The sequence below is a fragment of the Adiantum capillus-veneris genome, chromosome 24, assembly GCF_014529385.1.
Source record: "Adiantum capillus-veneris isolate H3 chromosome 24, ASM1452938v2, whole genome shotgun sequence".
In the NCBI taxonomy this organism is placed as follows: Eukaryota; Viridiplantae; Streptophyta; class Polypodiopsida; order Polypodiales; family Pteridaceae; genus Adiantum; species Adiantum capillus-veneris.
In genome coordinates, this window is record NC_140954.1 from 60,396,309 (window position 1) to 60,420,216 (window position 23,908).

The window sequence follows — 23,908 nt, forward strand, 5'->3', positions numbered from 1 at the left end:
AATCAATAGTATGGGGCTCTTTACACGAAGCCTACAACTGCCTACCTATCACAAACTTTTGGGTGACAAGAGAGGCACCCTAAAAAAAGAACCAACTACATAAAGATATACATCTGTTACTGCTAACAAATGGAGAGACAAGCACTTGTGAATTGTATGCAAATAGTTGTATGGAGTGTTGGTTATCAAGTGAGAAAATTGAGGGAAAGGAAATTGAATCTAACCAGCTACAAAAGGAATTGACGAGCTAAAGAGGGGAGGTCCCAATCACTGAAACCATTTATCAACGCAAAGGATGATCATTATGTGTAGACAATGCAAGCAGCTAAGGGGAGGTTTGATTGCGTGGGCGAAAGTGTCCAAGAATTGGAAGCGCAAGGAGTACTTATATAGTATGCAGCAAGTGTAAATGTGTGTTTTTAGAGAGAGAGAGAGAGAGAGAGAGAGAGAGAGAGATGGCGAACGTTGGTATGAGAAAAAGCGATAAAAAATAATTTGTGTATTGGCCTATATGCCTTTGCCAAAGTCCGTTTCATTCTGGTAACTCTGTCTTTGTCAGAGCGTCTCATCCTTAGAGAACGTGTGTGTGTGTGTTTTATAAAACTGGTATTTTCATCGTTAGCAATAAGTCCATCCTGTGCATATTGCTGGCTTGCCAAAAATGGCATTGTAGAGTTCACGTAAAAAAATCTCTTAAAAAAAAAAAAACAACCATTTTTTTTTTTAGGTCATTCATCTCCAAGGTAAAGGTACGTTTGTAAAATATGAAATTTTCTTTGGTAGATTACGATTTTGAGGTTTTTGCTAGTGATACTATAATATTTTACACTGTGTGACAAATCTGGTTTTCTAAAGGCAAAAGATTTCATACCCCGATTTCACATGACAAAAGAACTCGTTTTTTTCAAAAAAAACCTTGGTCCATGTTGTTTTTTAGACTATGATTTGAGTGTGTGTGTGTGTGTGTGTGAGAGAGAGAGAGAGAGAGAGAGAGAGAGAGAGTAGTTGTAGTTCGTTATGGACTTGAATTTTTCCATAGGGAGAGTAAGATTGATGGAGGGAGACAGAAAGGGTAATTGAGGGATTGTGCGTTAGCATGTGTGTGTGTGTGTGTGTGAGAGAGAGAGAGAGAGAGAGAGAGAAAGAGAGAGAGAGAGAGAGTTGTCATCTTCTTGGAGTGATTACAAAGAATACAATCCACTCTCTCCACTTGCGTGTATACGGACACTCACACACACCTACGAATATGAATGTGTGTGTGTGTGATACAATGGTCATGGTTTTCTTGGCCATACCAACAGCAAGTCACATACTAGTTTAGAAATGAATAAGCTAATAAATTTTATATAAGATGTATTAACAAAGGCCTTGTAGGGAAGCATGTGAGTCTTGATTTTTAATCTTAAACATAGGTGTGCATCTACTTTGACATCCTTGAAAAGGGCTCTATACGTTTGAGCTCTATTATCTTAGAGTTGGAAAATATAGTAGAGTATATAAATTGTGGGTTTGTGATGTTTTAAGAGAGTACAAAAGATTCGTTTAGGCTTTCACTTTATTGCCTCTCGCTACCTCTCTTCCCTCTAATGGGCTCACATTTCATGGACTCATCATTGCCTCTCTCTCTCTCTCTCTCTCTCTCTCTCACACACACACTCTCACACACACACACACACACACACACACACACACACACACGCACACACACAGTGTATCCCTTACATACACATATTTTGTTATTGGAAGAAATGTTTTTGAAAAACCTTCAAGATCCTACTTATAAAAAAGTATTAGAGCTAAACAACTATATTTAAATGTTTTTACACATTTCTTACCTTATAACTTACTCTACTATAGACCACTATGTGGGTGGGATAAGACTAAGTCTAGTTTTTTGTTTTTGTGTGTTTCTTCATCCCACCTTCTTCTTCTTCTTCTCTCTCTCTCTCTCTCTCTCTCTCTCTCTCTCTCTCACATAGGTATTGTCTTGGTCTTGCGTAGATATACTTGGGTAGCTCCTTGAAAATGCTAGGCATGAGCAATATGGTGTGTACTTAGAATTGAGGGAAAACTATGTTGAGCTCTATATATATATATATATATATAGCCCGTAGGTCCATTCTACGTATATATGCATCCGATGTGAGTAGTCTACACACTTCAGGCTTGTAATTTATGTATATCATCTCTTGGTTCTTCTCTTCCTATGCTTTCTCAACATGGTATCAAAGTGTGGTTGCCTTTTTTTTGTGAAATTAAGGCAGTTTTAGCCTCCAACAGGGTCGCACAAGTTGCATGCAAATTTTTTTTGCAATTTAGTAAAATATAAAATTGTCATGAATTTGTATTTGAAGCTTTGATTTTAGCATTTTTTGCATTAATAATAATTTAAAGTGAATTGGTAACTACTTATACATCTTGAAGCGAAACAATCAGAAGGTAAGAGCTTATTCATTTCTAAATTAACATATGTTGAAATTTTTTATTGTGAATTGTCAACTTAATCTTCGTGTTTCATATGTAATTTGGTTTTCAAGATGCGATGGTGAGAGTTTGTGCTTCTTTCATTCGCGAGCACGGTTAAAGTGATCAATTCATTTATGCTCCCGTACATAGCCTTCATAGATCTGCAGTTGAAAAGATTTCTTAAAATCGATGAAAAGATTATTATGAAAAAATAATATGAAGTTATCCCACCTACAGTTCTTTAGATTTACCTCTAAATTTGTAAAAAATAGGGAATGCAAGGATGCACGGTCATGTAGATCTAGGAGCTCTTTGCTTGTGAGCGACCCGAAGCAGGGAAGCTTAAAGGGGTTAGTTCGAATCGTTGTAGAATAATTGGAAATCTAGTTTGTTTCTAGCATGAGATTCTCTCTCTCTCTCTCTCTCTCTCTCTCTCTAGCATATATAACCAATTTTATGAAAAATGTACAAAAATAGCACACATTTGTTTGGCATAGTTTAGGTTGGAAAGTACTTACGATAGACAATTCTAGAGCTAGTCCATAGCTAAACAAATTCCAAGTTTTTTAAAGCTCATAAGCTATCTTTGTGGACATCAAACACTCTATGAACTCATTGCAATCCGTTGTAATAATTCTATGAGATAGCTTGGATAAGGGGACATAAAAGTGTCCAAGGACATAAAAATATCTTGTTTATCAATCTAGTGCTAAACCTAATCTCTAATAATGATACATGTTACACTAAAATAGCAAGATATCATTTGCATATTAAACCCAAAAGTTGAAAAAAAATCTTAGTTCTGAAGACATTCTTTCATTTTCCAAAATTTATAATTATTTGTGAAGAAATTTATCAGTTTTCTACAGTTTACAATTCTTTCATTGTCTGTTGTGATTTTTTTTTCTCATTTAGACAATTTACAATTTTTGTAAAGTGTCTTCAAATGAAAGGATGAAAAATTATATTTTAAACAAAAAAGTTTTAAAACAAGTCATTAGGTCCTTAGATGAAGGGACCCATTCACAAACTAAACAAAGACAAAAAAAAAGGGGGGGGGGGGGGGGGGGGGGAAGTAAAGTGAGCATTAAATGAAAGAACCAAGTTACAATGATGGAAAGACCCATTTACATTATAAAAGGAAGATATACTCTTTATAAAACCTTCCTTTTCAATCAAAGAGGACACCTATCCACCATTGACAACCTCTTTATCAACTACACAAAAGGTGCACATTTTCTCAACCTTCCACTATGACCTTTTGCAAGCCCATAATGCAATTGGATTTTGACTACTAAGAGAATAGCATCTTGGCTCTTGAGTCCTTATTGATGACCATGGCCATGGATGTCCCTTTGTCTTAGTGGTCAAGAAAAGTGTGAATCTTCATAAAGAGACTTGGATCTTAGTTCTTGACTCTTGATTGATGACCATGACAATGGATACTCAGACTCATGACCATGGAGGCCTTGGTCAAGGACAATGTGCCCCATCTTACGATTCTGTGGCTTTTACTCATTCAAAAATTTTGGATTGAAAACGAGTGGGAAAGCTCACTTTTAGATTGAGAAATTTATTGAAAAGTAGTAAAAGAAGGCTGAATTTTTTAAAACTGTCTTTTGTAAAAATAAATTTATAACTATATATTTATATTTGTCAAACTCACAATTGCAAGTTGACGTATGTATTTAAATCTCCAAAAAGAAATGTACAAAGTAATCTTGCAAGCTCTTGCCAAGTCTTGAAGTATAACTCGATATCTCGAGAAGCTACAAAGTACCAGACAGAGGTGTTGGCATGACCACTTGCCCTAACATTCTTCTCTTCAAAATTGGTCTGCAGCAAAGCGTGTATTGAAGCACTTAAGAGGAACTCCCATGATGAGTTAGCCACCTTAGCGGTCAAGACAACAAGATTTGCTCGATTCCATTCGTTTGGGTTCTTTGTTTTTCGGAGGACAATTATCACTTCCATGTTTTCTTGGATTATCTCCATCAAGCTAGCTATTGAGAGGTCATTTTTGAATATCCAATGATTTTTGGTCTTCCAAACTCGCTCAAAGTATCAAAATCTAGTAGTTTATGTGTAGACTAACAATGCTTGGCTTTTCCTCACCTTCCCTCTTAAGAACAAATCGTTCTTGAAACGCCCTATCTTTTAGGTCTTTTGAACCCATTTACAAATTCTCTTTGACAGGCCACAAATCTGGAGCATTCCTTGAATAAGTGAGGGTGGTCCTCACAAGCCGTTATGCATTGCAAGCATCTATCTGGACCAATTTCTCTGCCTAGAACCTTCACACTAGCCAGAGAGGTACTGGTTCAGATAGGTGCTCTGGTACAAATGTTCAATTGAGGACATTAAATAGGACCCCAAATAGTTCAAAACAACTAAGTTCATGGAGGTTATACAAGAAAGTAGGGAAACAATTGTCGCCAGTAGGAAACGGATGAACTTTGATGAATGGAACGGGACGATTGGTCCCACATTGTCTGGTTAGTAGATGGATGCTTGCTCAGGCTGAAGTTTGCTCCATAATCAACCAAGGTTCTCTTTGGGGTCCTTTTCAATGTCCTCGTGTGGCTCCCATACCAGTTGTCATAATAACTAATATCTAATTCTCATAAATGATTTTCTCATGTTAAACTGATCATTTAATATGGGGAAGTGCCGGGGGAGAAAAAGCTAGATTTTGGTTAAGCTGGCAGACTGACCACAGTAGGGATCCAAAGGAGGGAAAATAGGGAGCCAAAGGGGGGGGGGGACATCTGCAAAAGAGCAATGTGCAACAATGGGCTTTAAAGACCCTAAAGTTCATCCCATTAAGACTTCCAAAATGCTAAGGTTCCAAAAATCAAAGGTTGTGTCAAATGGTCAAGCTTAGAAAAATTGGATGCTTTGTGTGTGTACAAAAAAGTCTTCATGATTCCTACATAGGAGGGGGCGAGCCCTATAAGTAGGAGATGAGAGAGAAACACACACACACACACACACACACACACACACACACACACACACACTCACAAGATTTCTTTACACAAAGGGAATGAGGGACACATGTCAGCTCCCTAGCCCAGATGCCCACAAGGTGCACTCAAATCCTATTGGATGGCCATGGAGGTGGACCAATGAGAATTAGGCTAGAGTAAATCTAGTTTAATTCATTTAAAAACACTTAATAAAAGAACCAATAAGAATTAAGCTCTCTAGAAGAATATTGGTCAGTCTCCCAAGGGGTCCAATGAGCATTCAACAACCCAATGGCTTGCCTAATTCCTATTGGCCAGGAGACAAAGGGGTCCAATGAGAGTTTAGTTGCATTAATTAATTACCTAAAGCTCTCATAAAAGGGGAAAGGGGGACACATGTCACAAGACTATCACTTATGCTTCTTAAATCCTATTGGCTAATAAGCCTGGAGGGGTCCAATGGGAAGCCATCAAGAGGAATTAGCAAGAGGGGTCGACCAAGAGAGATAGGGGGCTGATTTTTCAAAGGCATTATTCCACACACACACTCACACAAGCTCATGTGTGAAGCAAAAAGACTCTCTCGCCCCTTCTCAAGCTTTAATGGAAAGCTTATCACCTACTCCAAGCTTGTGAGAAGGGAGGCCTACACCAAAAACTCTTGGCTTTGTGATGCAAATCCAACCAAGAGCCAATCTTCAATGCATGCTCATCTCCTCTACCATGCTAATTACTAAGCTATGCTATGCTAATATGAGTGATTATGTGAGGATATGTACATCTTTCTCATAAGACTACTCCTTCTTCCTCTCAATCTACACTCATACCCCGCTAGCTCTCACCATCTTTGAAGGTGTGTGAGGTCTTGGGTTTGAGACTGTGAGGGAATTGATGTTGTGTTTAATAAGTGTTTTGCTTAGTGCTTGAAGCTTCCATCTTCATTGCACTAGCTAGTTATTGAAGGAACACAAAGAATTGTATTGTAAAATGTCTCTCTTGATGGGGGAAACCTATAATACAAAGCCTTCTAGAGGGGGGACCGGATCCATGTAAATCCGGTCCTCAACTGTTGTCAATAGCTTAATTTCTCTCTCTTTCATGCGTATCTAACCAGGTGCTATGGTTTTTGTTGCTCTCTCCACCCAAGCACTGTTGTTATGCTGATTAGGAATCTATCATAATGAAATGCTCACTATGCTCATGTTATTTTTCGCTACACACAAGTTACTAGGACACTAAATGTTACATTGGTATTAGAGCACAAGGTTTCTTTTTTCTTGCTCAAGAAGGGAGGTCCTCAAGCTAGCTATAAATGGTTGGTATTATCAATTGCAATTGAGTAAGTAGAATAGGGATTTTTTAGCCTTGCAGTGTGCCTACCTTTGTGCAGATAATGGGGCATCTTAATGGTGGAGTCTTACGGGGCTTGGCTACAGCTTGCCTACAGCTTGCCTACAGCTTAACCACTATTAAGCTATTAGAAGCTTGACAAGAGCTGCTACTGTTTTGGTGTTGAAAGACCCTCTCTTCTATTCCTTGCAATTAATGATATTTGAGCCACGGATATAGTAGCTTGAGTGCTTTTCTAAAGGGGTAAAGAGGAGTAGAAACTAGGGCTCGAAGTGCCAAAGTACACCTAAAAAAGTTTACACCTAAAATTTGTTAGAATGGCTGACCATAGTAAAATTAATGTTGATAGCTTTGATTTTGCTAATGAGCAGGCTACTAATGATGCCCCTATGCTTGTTAACTACCTTGTTTCTAGGCTTCAACAAGCCATGGGCAATCCATCCCTCCAAAGTGAAGTGCAACGGCAGCTTCGTGCTCATGGGATTCTCCAAGCTGCCCAGCATGACGAGAGAGTACCTAGGAAGCCTCCTTGTGAGACTTCCAAAAAAGGCCTCTCTCTGATTTGGGAAGATGAAGAGGATCCATACGAAGGGCTCAAAAATTTTCTTCTTGATGACATATTTTCTTCCCAAAGGAGAATTCAAGAGCCCCCACTGAAGAGGAACGAGAAAGAAGTGAGTCTCCTGCCACCTTAGCCGAGATGGCTCCACGAAGACAATGGGAAAAAGGCTCTCCATCACCTCCTAAATGGAGAAGACCATCACACACTTCTCCACACCATAATTCAAAGAGGGATGACAAAAAGCAAGAGAAGAAAAAGGCGAGAAAGAGGTCACCCTCTTCTCCATCTTCTTTATCCTCTTCCTCTTATGAAGAAAGTGATGGTGCGGACAAAGGGAACCAAGCAAGAAAAAGGCAAGAAAGAGGTCACCCTCTTCTTCATCTTCCTCAAACTCTTCATCTTCTGAAGAAAGAGATTGTGCAACTTTTGAACCATAAAAAAGAAGAGGCCATAGGAAATCCTATGCCGCGTGGAAGAGGTTGTCCAAGCTTAAGAAGTTCAAAGAGGGAGGAAAGAGCATCTCTTTCCTTACCTACAATGACACCTTTCGTGCTACGGACAAAGTCTTGGCCTTTATCCAACAATTTGATCTGGCGTTTGGAGATGAGGGCTTCACGGAGTCCTCTAAGCTACGCCATGTCGCTATGCACTTTCAAAAGTCTGCCAAGCAATGGTGGTCTATCCTACGGGCCAACGGTGAAGCTCCACAAACATGGAGAGCTTTAAGAGCTTCCATCATGAAGTAGTTTTTGGCCACCGATGCCAAAGACAAAGTACTCGCCGAATGGCGATGCTTGAAGCTCTCTCCCTACAAATCCATTCATAAATATGGAGACAAGTTTTGGGACTTACATCTCAAAGACGTTGTCTTCAAAAAGATGGATTTTGGAGAGAACAAACAACAATTTTGTGCGGGCTTAACTGAAGAAATGGCGGAGTATTTCAACTCCCAAAGGCCACGCAGCATATCTGCGGTTATACACCATACTATGGTGTCTTCTCGAATCAATTTCCAAACACGGGCTAAGAGAAATCCTAAGCCCAAGGAAAACAAGGGTTCCAATGAGCCTAAGCGGAAGAACAATGTCCAAAAGTCTCCTAAGGGAAATTCCAATAACAACAAGCTAAGGAGAAGGGAGTTTACAAAGGCAAAAACAAACTCTCTCCTGAAGAACTTGAGCGTTATCACAAGGATAACCATTGTTACAAGTATGCTGAGCAAGGGCATGCGTACCGCGCTTGTCCCCAAATGGACACCCTCCATGATCCTCCTAGAGCTACCTTGGTCGAAATCCAAGAAGAGGAAGCTCACCACAAAGGATCTCCTCTATGCCATGCTTGGGGAAAGGTAAGAGAACATGATTCTTTTATTCTCTTTGAACCTGATTCTACTCACAATTTCATATCCACAGAGTTGGCCACCAAGCTAGGCATCGAAGCTTATGAGATGGGAGATGTCCTACCCACAGATGGTGCTTTCAAGGGGCAAGAATCTCCAGCCACTCCCTTAATTGTGAAATTGAGGCTCCATGTCCAAAGCTATATGGACAAAGAGGACTTCTTTATCTCTCCTCTCAAGCATGAGGATGTAATCCTAGGGGCACCATGGTTTGATCGCATGGATGCCAATGTTAAAGTTCCTAAAAGAAAAATCTACTTTAAGTACAGGGAAAAAGATATGTACATAGATGCTAAGGAAATGGTTAACACCATACCCATTGTACATACTCAAGCTTTTAATAAGTCAATAAAGAGCTCTATTTCCATGTACAAGATTTTTGCTAAAGATTCTCAAAATGAATCTAATTCTTTAGCAAAAAAAAATAAACAATCACAATGAATTAGAGTTATCCAATTTTCTCAAGGGGTTTCAAGATGTTTTTATTAACGACATTCCTTATGAACTACCTCCTAAATGAGGCAATGATGACCATGCAATTGAACTTCTTCTAGGAAGTTCACCACCTAATAAACCTCCTTATAGAATTTCTCAAGCTCAACAAGAGGAGATTATGCGGCAAGTGCATGAGTTAGTTGAGAAGGGCATGGTTAGGCCTAGCTCATCTCCATTTTGCTCACATGTGTTATTAGTGCAAAAGAAAGACGGCACATATCGTATGTGTGTCGACTATAGAGCACTAAATAGGATCACTATCAAGAATAGGTTTCCCATTCCTTGGGTAGAAGGCTTATTTGATAAGCTACAAGGGTCAACCTACTTCAGTAGGATTGACCTAAAAAGTGGCTACCATCAAATAAGGATAGTTGATCAAGACATTGCAAAGACCGCATTTCGCACTACGTTTGGTCTTTACAAATACATTGTCATGCCTTTTGGCTTGACCAATGCACCAGCCACATTCAACCACTTGATGACGAAGCTATCCAGGGCTCACCGAACCTTTACTGGAGTGTTCTTTGATGATGTTATCATCTACTCTAATTCACTAGACGAACACAAGCAACGCCTCTAGGTAATATTCAAGTCTTAAGAGAGAATAAAATTTATGTTAATCGAAAGAATGTGAGTTTTTCTTACAAGAGATTCAGTATTTAGGTCACATTATCTCTCAAGATGGCATCCAAATGGACCCATCAAAGTTAGAGGTAATAAAAGGATGGCCTAATCCAAGGAATTTTCATGAACTAAGAAGCTTTATAGATATGTGTGCATACTATAGACGCTTCATAGAAAAGTTCTCACAAATTTCAGGACTATTACATGACCTAACAAAGAAAAATGTTAGGTATACATGGTCTACCAAGGAGAACAATGCTTTCGAAAAGCTTGAAGAAAAGCTTATTTCTCAACTTGTGCTTACACTGTCGGATCTCTCAAAGCCATTTGAGGTCCAATGTGATGCTTGTGGTGATTGCCTTGGAGCTGTTTTGCTCAAAGAAGGGCATGCCATAGCATATGAAAGTCAAAGGCTCGACCTTGTTGAGAAAGCTTTGGGCATATATGAAAGGGAACTCCTCGTAGTTCTACATGCCTTAGACTCATGGAACACTACAAGAGGTTGTGTGCACTTGTGACGTTTTTACCAACGCAAATACATTGGGTTTAGAGATAGTCTTAGCGACGCCAGGTCGATACGGGAACATCTTTATGAGCATCGCTATAACCATCGCTATATGCGTCACTATATAGCAATGCTTACAGGCTACCTATAGCGATGTTGCAGAGCCTTATAGAGCGACGCTTTTAGCGACCCCCGAGAGTAAAAAATTTTGGTGGCAGGGCATTCACCCATCAACCATATTGAATGCTTCATTAATAGAGTAAACCTAAATGAATCCAAGATAAGCCCAAATTCACCTTTGAAAGAAAGTGCAAGATTAGGTATAGACATTAAGTAGTCACCCACAAGACAATATAACCATTAACTCCATCATCCATAGTATTGTTTGCAAAATAAAGATACAAAATTGACAAAAGTAAATTGGTGAAAGTAAATCAATGAAAATTGTACATATCATAGGCAAAATCATTTGAGTCTTAAGCTTTCCAAATGTAATAGTTACAACACCATTATCATTATTGAGAAAATATACATGGTTTTCAATAGTTACAAAAAGACGTATACACGTCAACTCATGATACATATGTATGACTAAAGGAAACTCATGCTATCTAGCTACGGCTAGACTGAAGTTGTCTAATCAGACGTCTCATCGCGTCCAAGCAGCGTATCTGTCGGATTCTGCAAAAAAAAAAAGAAAACAGCTTTTTGTAAGTACAAACATATAATTTACAAAACAATACAACAAATAGAAAAGAGTAGACCCTAATACTAACCATGCCGCCGCGAGAACTCAGAATGTCCATCAGGGCGTTTAAGCCCTTCTTGCCTGCGTACTCGTGCTCGTATGGTGTGGGGTTACGTCCTGTCATCATCGACCACTGTTCAAAACTTACAAAGAATTCATTATGTTAGAATTTAAAAACCCCTAAACCTTAAACCCTAAACTATCAAACCTAAAGAGCAATGCGAAAACACTTACAAAACCGGCCTCAAATGATGCCCACCCGTCGCTCCCTAAGTGGTGCAAGCTCCATGCCTCTACTCGCGCTTTGGCTGCCTCCTTTTATTGATTCCACTTGTCAGGATTCTCGCGCGCTGCTCTGTGACGCGTGAACCTGGGCGTTCCGGCAGGGGTCTCCACGGCATGTCGATGGGGGTACGGACGTCAAGTGTCTCCACTGGAGTCTGGGCCCCGAAGCGAGGAGTGTCGACTAGGGTGACTCCCGGAGGAGTAGATAGTGGTGTGTAGCCAAGAATGGCCGTCAACCGCGCAAAACCTAGAGTAGATGGTGATGCCGTGACTGGTGTGGGGATGGGCAAAGAAGGGGAAGGTAAAGAGCCTTGTGAACATGAGGTGGTGTTGAGGCATCAGTGGCGGCATCCCCACAACAACCGCCACCGCCACCACTAGAGCGTCGGTGCCTAGATGAGTGGGAAGATCGTCTCGTTGACACCGAAGCTTTGGAGCGTGTTGAATGCTCCGAAGTAGAGTGAGACGCTAAAGGAGTAGAACAACGTGATGGTGCTCCAGAGCGATGACGATCCTCGTACCACTGCCTCTGCCGGGGTGACAAAGAAGAAAGAAACTCATCATCATCCATACCTGCATTAAACACACGAACATTGAATCTTAATATTGAATGGAGAAGAAAACATGGAAAAGTAGAGAGAGAGAGAGAGAGAGAGAGAGAGAGAGAGAGAGAGAGAGAGAGAGAGAGAGAGGACTCATAAAGAGGGAGGGATTCCTGTGTAGAGAGATTCCTGTGAAGTTCTTGTGAATTTGTCTCCCCTGTGCATTCTAGGTATCTTGTAAAAGCACTGCGCTCTGAGTGCGATGGAGACTGAGGCTACAATCGCGAAGGAGGTGATCCGTCTCTGCTCATAGATGCTGCTCTTTCCTCCACTAGGTCTAGTTGATCAGGTGAAAGAGATGCTAGTACCACGGATCACCTCCTTCACGATTGTAGCCTCAGTCTCCATCGCACTCAGAGTGCTGTGCTCGTCGACGAGGAGTGTCCCTACTTGTGAGAACATACTTGGAGCATACGTACCTGGAGTGGACACAATGACGATTAAACACAATTTAAATTTCTCAAGTATAGCCACGTGAATATAATATACATTATAAAATGGAGCAAATTTGTTCAAATACAATGTTTATGGCTTTAAGAGGTCTCTCTCTCATCCTTGCATAGCTCAACATAATTCCCTATATCTATATAGAGCTATCCACTGGGTGACCAACCCTCAAGGAAGACACCAGCTTTGATGCTTTTCCTTTTTGGAAGGAAGCCGCGAACTCACACACTTGGTCCACTGTCTCCTCAATTTAGCGTTTAAAGCCACCAACTGATCAAAATATATATTTTCCTTTTGATTTTGTGTGTCGTCGACAATATCATGGTCTTCAACACCTTGGCCAAGAGGGTAGTCCTTTGGACCTGTTTTCCTTCTTTGTCGTCTCTTGCTACTCTCTGGTTTTTCTTCTACCTTAGCCTTTCCTTTCCTTGTTGTTGTTTCCCTCTCTTCTTCTATCTCTTTCTTCCTATCATGCCTAGCTCACTTATTGGACAAAACATCCATATCTTGATGCTCAAGGATAATGATGTTGATAGATCAGCCTTCTCCATTTCCAAGCAACGGTTGTGGTTGTTGTTGCAATGGTGGTGCCTCTAGTGCCTGCTATTGATGATTTTATTTTATTCTCCGTCGACCACGTCCATATAAGGGTTATATCCCTCCTCTCTCTCTTGGTGGCGTAGTGACCCTCTTCATCACAATTGTAGCATCTGCCTTGTAGCCTCCGTCCCCTACCTCTCCCAACTAGATGCTCTTCTCTTTGGTTTCTATTCATTATGTTGATTCTTAATTCTTGCAACTAACTAGCAAGATCATGCAAAACCCAGGTCGTAACGGGATCCGAACCTTGAACCACTCACTCCACTCTATCATCCACTACCACAGGGACCATTGGTTGCACCACAACAATCTTAGCATGTGTCATGCCTTGATCCCACCCTCTCTTGATATTCTTACTCTTGGCCTCAGCAATTTCCACAGCTCTTTCAAATGTAGCAGGCTCATCTTGATCGACCTTCTCCCTTACACTTGGATAAAGACAATTCATGAATTAACGCACATTAAAGAAATCCCCTGGAGGTACTTGGGATTCCGCCTCTAATTGCACCCAAAGTCCTTTGAAGTGTTGCAAAAACTCTTTAAAGTTAGCATGAACATCTTGCTGCAAACCTCTCAATTTTGTCATCGCTTCTATTGCGGTTAGTTTCTTTCCAAACCTGTCAAAAACTGCCTGCTTCACTTGCTCCCATGTTTTCTTTCTGTCTTCCTCTAAACCTTCAAACCACTCACCAGCTTCTCCTCTAAGTGCAAGAGGAGACACTTGAAGCTTTGCTTCATCATTCACAATATGCATACCAAGCCTATGCCACTCCAAGTCAGCAATCCAATCCTTCACATCCTCCTTCCTTATGAACACTGGCCGAGTATATGCCATCCCTTCGAAGTCACTTCTCCCTTGCGCAAGTAACTCCACAAAAGTTTAAGTTTTTCACCTCAACCAAACCACCACTTTTCTTCAATGAAGCTCAAACTTCACAACAAAACTGCTTCACCTGGGTGCTCAACCGGAAAATTTCCGCTCCCCAGTGGGATCGCCAAATGATGATGAAGCAAAAGATGTCGTACGCACACTCACACACCTAGACACCTCAACACAACACAAGGTATTCACTTAACTTCCTCACCTCACTCACCACCACTCGAGAGCTCCCAAATAATTCTACCCACAAGCTCCATTTAAACTCCAAACATTTCGACCTACAAGCCCTTGCCTGCGGGTGCCGCAGACGCTACAAGGTGGGTCGATTTTATCAACACTTGAAATCACATTTGATGGTGACTAAAATATAGGAGAAAAACCATCAAAAACTCAAAAACTCCAGTCACAAAATGCCTCTCTCAAACCATTGCAAAGCCTTCACCAAACTCCACTCCATTGGACTCTCTGGAGTAGCGCCAACCCTAATGGCAGCGATACAGGGTCACATAGTCTTGCAGAAAGCCGCACCTTCTTCCCTCAATTTCTTGCACACATATCCATGGAAACCTCTGAACTTCCGTTGACTCTCCCAAGTGAAAAATTGAAGAGATAAATCTCTCATACAATCCTACACACACTCGAAAACAGGACATGAATGCGACGGGACTACACTAGACCACCTGTAGGAACCCTGCTTCCTCCCACACATAGAGAGGTGAAAGTGTCAATACTTGGCTTCAAAAATTCTCCTCAGATGGAACACTCATGGCATTGTGATTGATGTGGATATTTGAAGCATTTTCACACCATTTTTGACCATTTTTGGACCCAGTTTTGGCCGGTTTTGACCCTGGCGGGCATTTCTCGTAGGAAAAACCCCAAACGAACTCCAAAATTCACTGAATTTTGTACGCTTGATCCTTGATACCCAAATCACTTTTCCACATCCCCACATTCCATTTTTGACCACTTCTAACGTATCATCGTAGATCAGGCACCGTAAATAGATAGTCACTGCATGTCCAAGACTTCTCAAGTGGAATGAGAGTGCCCACACTTGTCCCTTGTATTATTTACATTCTAGAAAGCTCAAACACATTCTCTTCTTGAAAGCACTTCGCAAAGTTTCCAAATGCATGTATTTACATCTTTTTGTACATATGACCATGCATATACATGCTACTTTGTACACGCCGAAAACAGTCTATCAGCGGGACTGCCCCTTAGGCCGCCTTTAAACCCTCTCAGACTGTCTTTCTCTCATACACCTTGTTTGCTGCTGAAGGACCTCCCCCATGGCACTAGCGATATTGCTAGTGGGGGGTACCCTTCCCTTAAGAAAAAAATTTCCCTCGACGGGCATGTGAAATGGCCCTAGGCGGGCTCCCATGCCATGTCATCACCTGTATGCTCAACCGCCTAGCGGGCGCCATCAACTGTCGTCGCCGCCGTCGCGACCGGCCAGCCCACCACCAACCGTCCAAAATCCTAGCACCGCGCCCCCGCAAGGCGAGGAGCAGCACCAATACAGTGCCCCATGAGGACCGCCATCGCCATGCTCCCTTCTCCCTTCACACTATCTCAATGGGCTCATGGCCCTGGCCCATATACTCCACCATCCCAGGTCGTGCACCCACATGTGGATTCTTTGTCTGCCACGTGGCAGCCTCGGGTGAGGCCACCCCCCAAGCCATTTTTAAAAAATCATTTGATAAAAAAAACCCCATTGGGTGCCCTCCAATTTCCAAGCTTTGCCATTTGTGGCTACGATGTCGGATCGCCAAGCCGCAAGGCCCGACCAAACCTTCACTATGTCGACTTGAAAGCCCCCGGCTCTTGCCGCACTTCAAGATTCTTTGAGACCTCAAACCGAGGCCGGAAAAACATGAACTTTTATCTGCAGCCAACTTCGAGCAACTTCACCCCAACTTTGACCGGTAATATCTCCACCACTGCTACTCCATTTGACGAGTTGTCAATTCTTGCTAAGTCCGTATGATGCATACCTTGATCTAGAACTCTATCGAAGTCCAAAAAATGCTAGATGGCATGACTCCCCATGCAGTCAGGTGGGCACCAACCCGACCCCCGATAAAACTTCAAACAACCATAACCTGAAATCCATAGCCTTGATTTGCAATCGAAAAGACAAGCATGCTCCATAACTCCAACACTATATGTCTATACACATTGACATCCACTTGGGCCACCTATCCCTAGCTGCCCCGTTCGGAGAGGATCTGCAATGTACCTCACCTTCAAACTCAAATATCTTGGTCTATGTAGCTATGTTTGATGAGCCGTCTCGACCTGGTCCTTCAACACCTCAAGCTCTACATTTCTAGGTCCAAAGACTATCCTTGAACCTCCTTCACCTGCTACCCAAATTAGCCCCTTTTCTGGAGCCTTTTTTGGCATGTAAACCGCATCAGCCATACATATCCGCTGCTACCTGTCTGCCCATGATCCTTATAGCTGCTCTAGCCCTTTGCCATGCTTCTGTTAGCCTGCACATATTTGTCCATGCCATCTTCTATGGTCGACCAATTTTGGATGCACCAATGGATCATGATCGACTTGAGTCGAGTGATTAAATTTGGCACTTGCACACACTCAAACGATTTTAAGATGGATCACGATAAAAGAACACGTTCACAAAGAGATTCGCTTTCCATGAACCACTCACACTTTGGCCTACCACAGGGCTTTACAAGGATTACTACTGCACCCACTAAACATGTTCAATGGTCTAGTTAATATAACTTGGCATGGAAGTCCTACAAAAGAGGCTCACAAGAGCGTGGACACAAAATCCCTAAGGCTTATCTAGTCTCAAGCTCTCTCTGGGGAGTAGTTGCAAAATTAGAAGAAATCAAGGATGCAACTTAGCGTTATAAGAATGTAGGAGAAAATCTAATAAACCCAGAAGATTTTGGCCATAATCCTAGCTGCACTACAAGTTTTCCTTCATGTAAATTGGTAAAATTTTGCTGGTGTAAATACAAACAATTCCTTAAACTTTAAACTTACATGGCCATTGGTCTTCAAAAAGTAAAGTTGAGCCACAGTCCACACTATCTCACATGGGCACGATGGGAGGGGATCAATGATTGAGGTGATTTGGGCCTTCTAATATACGTTTGGGATACTTGGTAAATCCACGGAGAATCCGGGGAGAAAAGTAAATTTGGGTACCCACGACCTTCTCACTACGGGCCATGTGCACTAACCACTACACTCGCTTGCATTCATTGAAATACAAGGTATTTGAGTATGTCATATAGTAAACACGGAGGATTGTAAATTCAAAAAAAAATTGTGAGTTCAGATCACTCTTGCACCATCACATCTGATGGTCCATGATTGACGTTCCCCTCCCCATTTTTCTCCTCCACCATCGATCCCTTCCCGCCCTACCCATGTTAGATTGTGACAATGTTGAGCCACCCTGCAATTGGCTTTCATAAGGGAAAAAAAAAGTATGCCTTCAAAAGAAAAGTAGAGTCAACCTTTTTTTAATATAAATTTGTCATGTTGAAAGGTAAAAAGGTTCACAAACTCCAAACTTCACATGAATGAGACATTTTCTAAGGTTTTCTTTTAAGTGAAACTATGAGTGACACTTGATTCTCTCTCCATCCTTGAAAGTTTTAAGCTCCATTATATATTAGTGTGTGACCCGTGCGTTGTTGCGGCCAAGGAAACATCGCCTCTATTCTCATAGGGCTATCTTCTCTTTCAAGTGGAACACTATCAATACTCTCTTCTTACATGTATAACCTATTGCATTTCTAAAAGTGATGCATGACATGACCTCTTAATGGATATTGCAAAGCATTTATTGATACCAAGATTGGGAGCTTCTCATAAACATTATTTTTCATGAGGTGCTAGCCATTGTTCAACAAACTTAGGAATGGTCTAATCCTATTGGTGTGTGTGTGTGTGTGTGTGTGTGTGTGTATACATACACACACACACACACACACACACACACACACACACACAAATATATATATATATATATATATATATATATATATATATAGAGAGAGAGAGAGAGAGAGAGAGAGACAGAGAGAGAGAGAGAGAGAGAGAGAGAGAGAGAGAGAGAGATTCCTCCTTTTGGTCTACCTTGACCTAGCGATGCTACCAAGCTTGATTCTAGAGATTAGATAAGGTAGCATGGTGTGAAGAGATAAAAGCTAAGAGAAGTCAATGTAATAATAAGACTCTTTCTTACAAATGGATTGGGTTGCAGAATTGGTTTCAATGATAGAAACACAATTGGATTCAATGTCTTGGCTCCACTCTCCTACTTACTTCTATCCTTGCATCTTTCTTATGAGCAAGGCATGGTAGTAGAGCATACTATAACTACTTAGGGTTGACAAAAGTGCTACCAAGTCGAGAAGTAAAAACTGGGTAAGCTAGCAAGCTTTGAAAGATGAAGGCCCATAAGTGGTACACTGTGTAATTATAAAACTTTTCATATCTAAAAGTAAAGTTATGAAAAGATTAGGGCTCATACTTTCCAATGTACCAGGAATGCTTCCAGTTTCAAAGAGATGAGTTGGATTTATTTTAATATTAAGAATGTGATTGACCCTTCCATCTGTGTTTCTCTCTAAATGCCTTGCTTGCATCTCTATCTATGTTTTGTGCACAAGCATAGTAATGTTTTACATCATCACCTAATACAATGATGCATAAGTAGCTGAGTACAATAAGGTGCACACTATATATTCATGTACGCTTTCACATCATTTGCACCTTGAAATGTGATAGAAATGAAAGAAAACTAAGGTCACTTAATTGTTTATCTTTGCAAGATTTTTGACCGTTGTGTTAAACTGAAGGACATGGCACAAATTGAGTTTGTGACTTGAAATCATGCATGTCATTGATCTCTATCTCCCTTTCTCCCCAAATTATAAAAGCATGTTCCTTGTTGAGAGAGTAGATTGTCTCCAACCATTTACATTCTTGAGCCTATTCCCTCACGCACAATCTATGTCATACCAGCCATTTGGCTTAGCTCTTGATATCTTAAATTTGAGACCAGACGTTGAGGTAGTGTAGGAGAGCCTCTTTTTATATACACATTATGTCCCTTGAAAATTTAAGAGTATAGATATCATACCCTACTTTAGTGCTCAGCTTTTGATCACATGAAATTTCTTGTCTTACATTTTAGTGTGGATCATGGCCTACATCTCTTTGTCCCCCAAAAACTTCATGGATCTAATTTGTTAGTTTCTACCATTATATCCATGGTCTTCAAGCATGCTACCTGTAGTATTTGGTCCCATAGGTCAATCGAGCATTTAAAGATGAAGGCGTTTATTAAGACTCGACAGTTCATGGCCCTCCACACAGAACCCATTCTCCTTGATAGGCCACAAATTTTTGAGCATTCCTTGAATAAGTGAGGGAGGTCCTTGCAAGTGTTTTGCATTGCAAGCATCTATCTGGACCAATTCCTCTAGCTAGAACCTTCACACCAGCCAAAGGTACTGGTTCAAATAGGTGCTCTAGTACAAAAGTTCAATTGAGGACATTGAAAAGGATCCTAGAGAGAACCTTGGATGATCATGGAGCAGACTCCAGCTGAGCAAGGATCGATCTACTAACTAGACAATGCAAGACCAATCGTCCTGTTCCATTCATCAGAGTCCACCTGTTTCCCAATGGCAATAATTGTTTCCTTGCTTTCTTATATAATCTTCATGAACCTAGCTATTTTTAGGACATTTTTGAAGACCCAATAGTTCTTGGCATTCCACACATGCTTGAAGTAGAAGAATCTAACAATTTGGGTGCAGATTAGAAGCACTTGACTCTTGAACACCTTCCCGCCCAGAAAGCGATCAAAAGAACCCTATCTTGTTGGTCTTTTGAACCCATTTGCAACTTTTTTGTGCTAGGCCACAGATCCTTGAGCATTCCTTGAATAAGTGAAGGAGGTCCTCAAAAGACATTCTGCATTGCCAGCATCTATTTGGACCAATTCCAATGGCTAAAATCTTCACACCTCAATCAGTTATAATTTCTCACCTCAATGGCATTGAAAGATTGCTAGTTAGCACGATTGTAGAAGGGCTATACAAGTGCTTGATGCCTATCTGCAAGCCAAATTTTGAGTGGAATCCTAGTGATGGTCAAGAGCATAACTTTTTTTATTCAGAAGCAAAGGGTATGTACCACAATTTAATGATCAAGATTGATTAGGCCTTGTCCCACAACAAATAGTGAGATATGCACTGGTCAGAATCAAGATGGGTGATGGTAGAAAATAACATCTGGAATCCACAGTGGCCACTGTCAAAATGAAGATGTTTTTGTGGAAGGTGCTATGGGGTCTTTGCCAATTGGCGTCAAGATTCTAGCCATTGGTCACTTGGTTTAGATTGGTGCTTTGGTACAAAAGCTCAATTATGGATCCTTCTCACATATTTAAGGAGTGCCCAACTATTAGAGGCTTGGCATGTAAGATATGCAAATAGGTTCAAAAGACCTAAAAGTTAGGGTTTTTCAAGAACAATTTGTTCTTAAGAGGGAAGGTGATGAGAAGCCAAGCGTTGTTAATATGTACACAAAGTACTAGATTTTCTACTTTCAACGAGTTTGGAAGACCAAAAACCGTTGAATATTAAAAAATGAACTCTCAATAGCTAGCTTCATGAAGATAATCCAATAAAACATGGAAGTGATAATTGTCCTTCAAGAAAGTAAGAACCCGTACGAATGGAATTGAGCAATTCTTGTTGTCTTGACCACTAAGGTGGGTAACTGATCATGCATATTGGCTTGCCTTTGTCTAGTACTTTGTAGCTTCTAGAGATATCGAGTTATACCTCAAGGCTTGACAAGATCTTGAGATTACTTTGTACATTTCTTTTTGGAGATTGACAAATATAAATATATAGTTATAAAGTTATTTTTACAAACATAATTTTGAAAACTTCAGCCTTCTTTTACTGCGTTTCAATAAATTTCTCAATCTAAAAGTGAGCTTTCCCACTCGCTTTCAATCAAAATTTTTGAATGAGTAAAAGCCACAGAATTGTAAAATGAGGCACATTTTCCTTGACCATTGAGACAATGAGGCATCCATGGTCATGATCCTGAGTATCCATAGTCATGGTCATCAATCAAGAGTCGAGAGCTAAGATCCAAGTCTCTTTTTGAAGATGCACAAGGTCTCAAGAGCCAAGATGCTATTCCCTTAGTAGTCAAAATCCAATTGCATTATTGGCCTACAAAAGGCCATATTGGAAGGTTGAGAAAATGTGCGCCTTTTGTGTCATTGATATAGAGGTTGTCGATGATGGATAGCTCTCCTATTTGATTGAAAAGGAAGGCTTTAGAAAGATTATATCTTCCTTTTATAATGTAAATGGGTCTTTCCATCATTGTAACTTGGTCCTTTCATTTAATGCTTACTTTCATTTAATGCTTACTTGACTTTCCTTTTTATTTGTTCTTTGTTTAGTTTGTAAATGGATCCTTTCATTTAAGGACCTAATGAATATTTTACTTTTTCTTTTGGTTTAAAACATAATTTTTCAATCATAAATTCTATTTCCATTTGAACACAATATACAACTAAAAAATTGTAAATTGTCTTTAAATGAGAGAATGTTTTCACAAAGAATCAAGATGGGTGATGGTAGTTAGCAAATAACATACAGAATCTACAATGGCCACTTTCAATGAATATCTTTTTGTGGAAGGTGCTATGGGGTTCTTTGCCAATAGACGTCTAAGCTTCTATTCCGCTCTAATCTGCTCTCTCTCATGGTTAATAATTCTCATTCTCTCTCTCTCTCTCTCTCTCTCTCTCTCTCTCTCTCTCTCTCTCTCTCTCCCCCCCCCCCCACACACACACACATACACATAGATATCCCATTTTTCCATACACATATCCTCTCCCTCTCTCTCTATTTGATATGTAGCTCATTTTAGTGCATTCCAAAAAAACTCTCAGGTAGAAACCTTCTCAAGCACCATTTATGCTTTATAAAGTGCACCACATTTGACATACATGTCAACCAAGGCAATGACGAGCACCACATGTTCTTTCAACAACCCCTGGCTAACAATAACATCGTGGATTCTTTTGCCCATATCAACATCTTGTGAAATGCCAACGTGCAAGTCTGTGTGATTGCATTTGGAGAGATGCCTTCTCTTTGTATTTGTTGAAAATAGCCGAGAGTTGGCTGACCATAAACCTTGCCTTCAAGATGCAAGTGTATGTGATTGCATTTGGATAGACACCCTCACTTTGCGTCCACCAAAAATAGCCCTGAGCTTCTTGGCCAAGTTGGGTATATTCCACAATCAGTGCATTTAAAGAGACGATATCTCAAATAGGAAGCTGAAGAGACGATATCTCAAACAGGAAGCTCCTCAAGCACTTTTAAGATTTATGAAGTGTACCACATTTGTCATACATGTCGACCAAGGCGGTGTCAAACATGATGTTTTCTTTAAACAATACCTGACTAACAATATCATCGTGAATTATTTTGCCCATATCAGCATCTTGTGTAATGCCACATGCCTTCAAGGTGCAGGTGTACATGATTGCATTTGGAGAGATGCCTTCTCTTTGCATCTGCTAAAAACATCCCAGAGCATCCTGACCGTGACATGTTGGACATATCGTGCAATCAATACACTGTGTGAGACAACATTGTGGAATGCTTATGTTCCTTGTTCCCATATGAGCTTCAATAATCTCCATTCCGGGTTATAGACTTGAGTATCCATAGCTGAAAAAATGGCAAGGAATGTCCCTTTTCATTTCACGTTTTGAGTTTTGATTATCCATTTTGGGTAATGATAGATAGCACCTACATATTGCACCCATGGAAAAGGGGATGGTGAACTCACAAACTTGAAGTAATTAACACATGAGCATGTTCTATCTTGATTCTCACTACCTACCCACAATATCCCTTGGTTGTTGTCTCTACCTCCCACATTCCCTTGCCACAAGCGGTCCATTTAATAAACTTAATATCTCTCTATGTTTCCCCTTGTGAAATTATTTGATTCTCTCTCTTTGAGACACTACGAGCAGGTTCATCAGACATGTCTCTCTCAGGATGCAAAGCCACAACCTATGTCCATAGCCCCTTTGGTGTCCTTTGATTGCATGCTCATTAAGGTATGTTACCGCCCTCCCTTCCTCCTAGCAAAGTATGTTCTCTCGCTCCCCCCCCCCCCCTCTCTCTCTCTCGCACGCGCACACACACACACACACACACACACACACACACACACACACACACACACACACACACACACACACACACACACACACACAGTGTGGTACTGTTAAAGCTTTAGTTGTTACTCCTCCTAAATCCCCCCCCCCCCCCCCCCCCCCCCCCCCCCCCCCCCAACCTTGAAAACACTCATGTGATGATAAATTATGACATTCAACTTATGGAGCTATGCCCTTGCATAACAAATCCCTCCTAGAACTGGGCGTGAGTAAAACACCGAGATCTCATTATAGATACTAGGTGGCTTGCGCATCTTGGGTATGGATCTCCCTAGCAAGGCTTTCTGTGCATCTCTTGAAGAAGATACACAACAGGGCGGCTTGCCTCTATCATCAATCACGCTCATGGGAATGCAACTCAAAACTCTATAAATAAGGTGAGGGCGCACCTTGCCCCTCACTTAGCCTGTGTATGTTTTTGTTGTTGTGACTAAAAGCAATAGACTGTCTGCTTCACTGACCGAGCTATGGAGCTCGCCGCTCAAAACACTCAGGTTTTTTTCTAAGCTTTTCTATCTGTTGGTTATCTATTGCTTCAAAAAACAGTTAGTTAATACTACTTGCAGTAGTCCTCATAGCATAAAATTGAACGACATTCATTAAGGTGTTTTTTTCTTTATGAAGTGGTCTCTACAATACTCTACGTAGACTGGTTTTTTTCATGAAAACTGTTGCAGC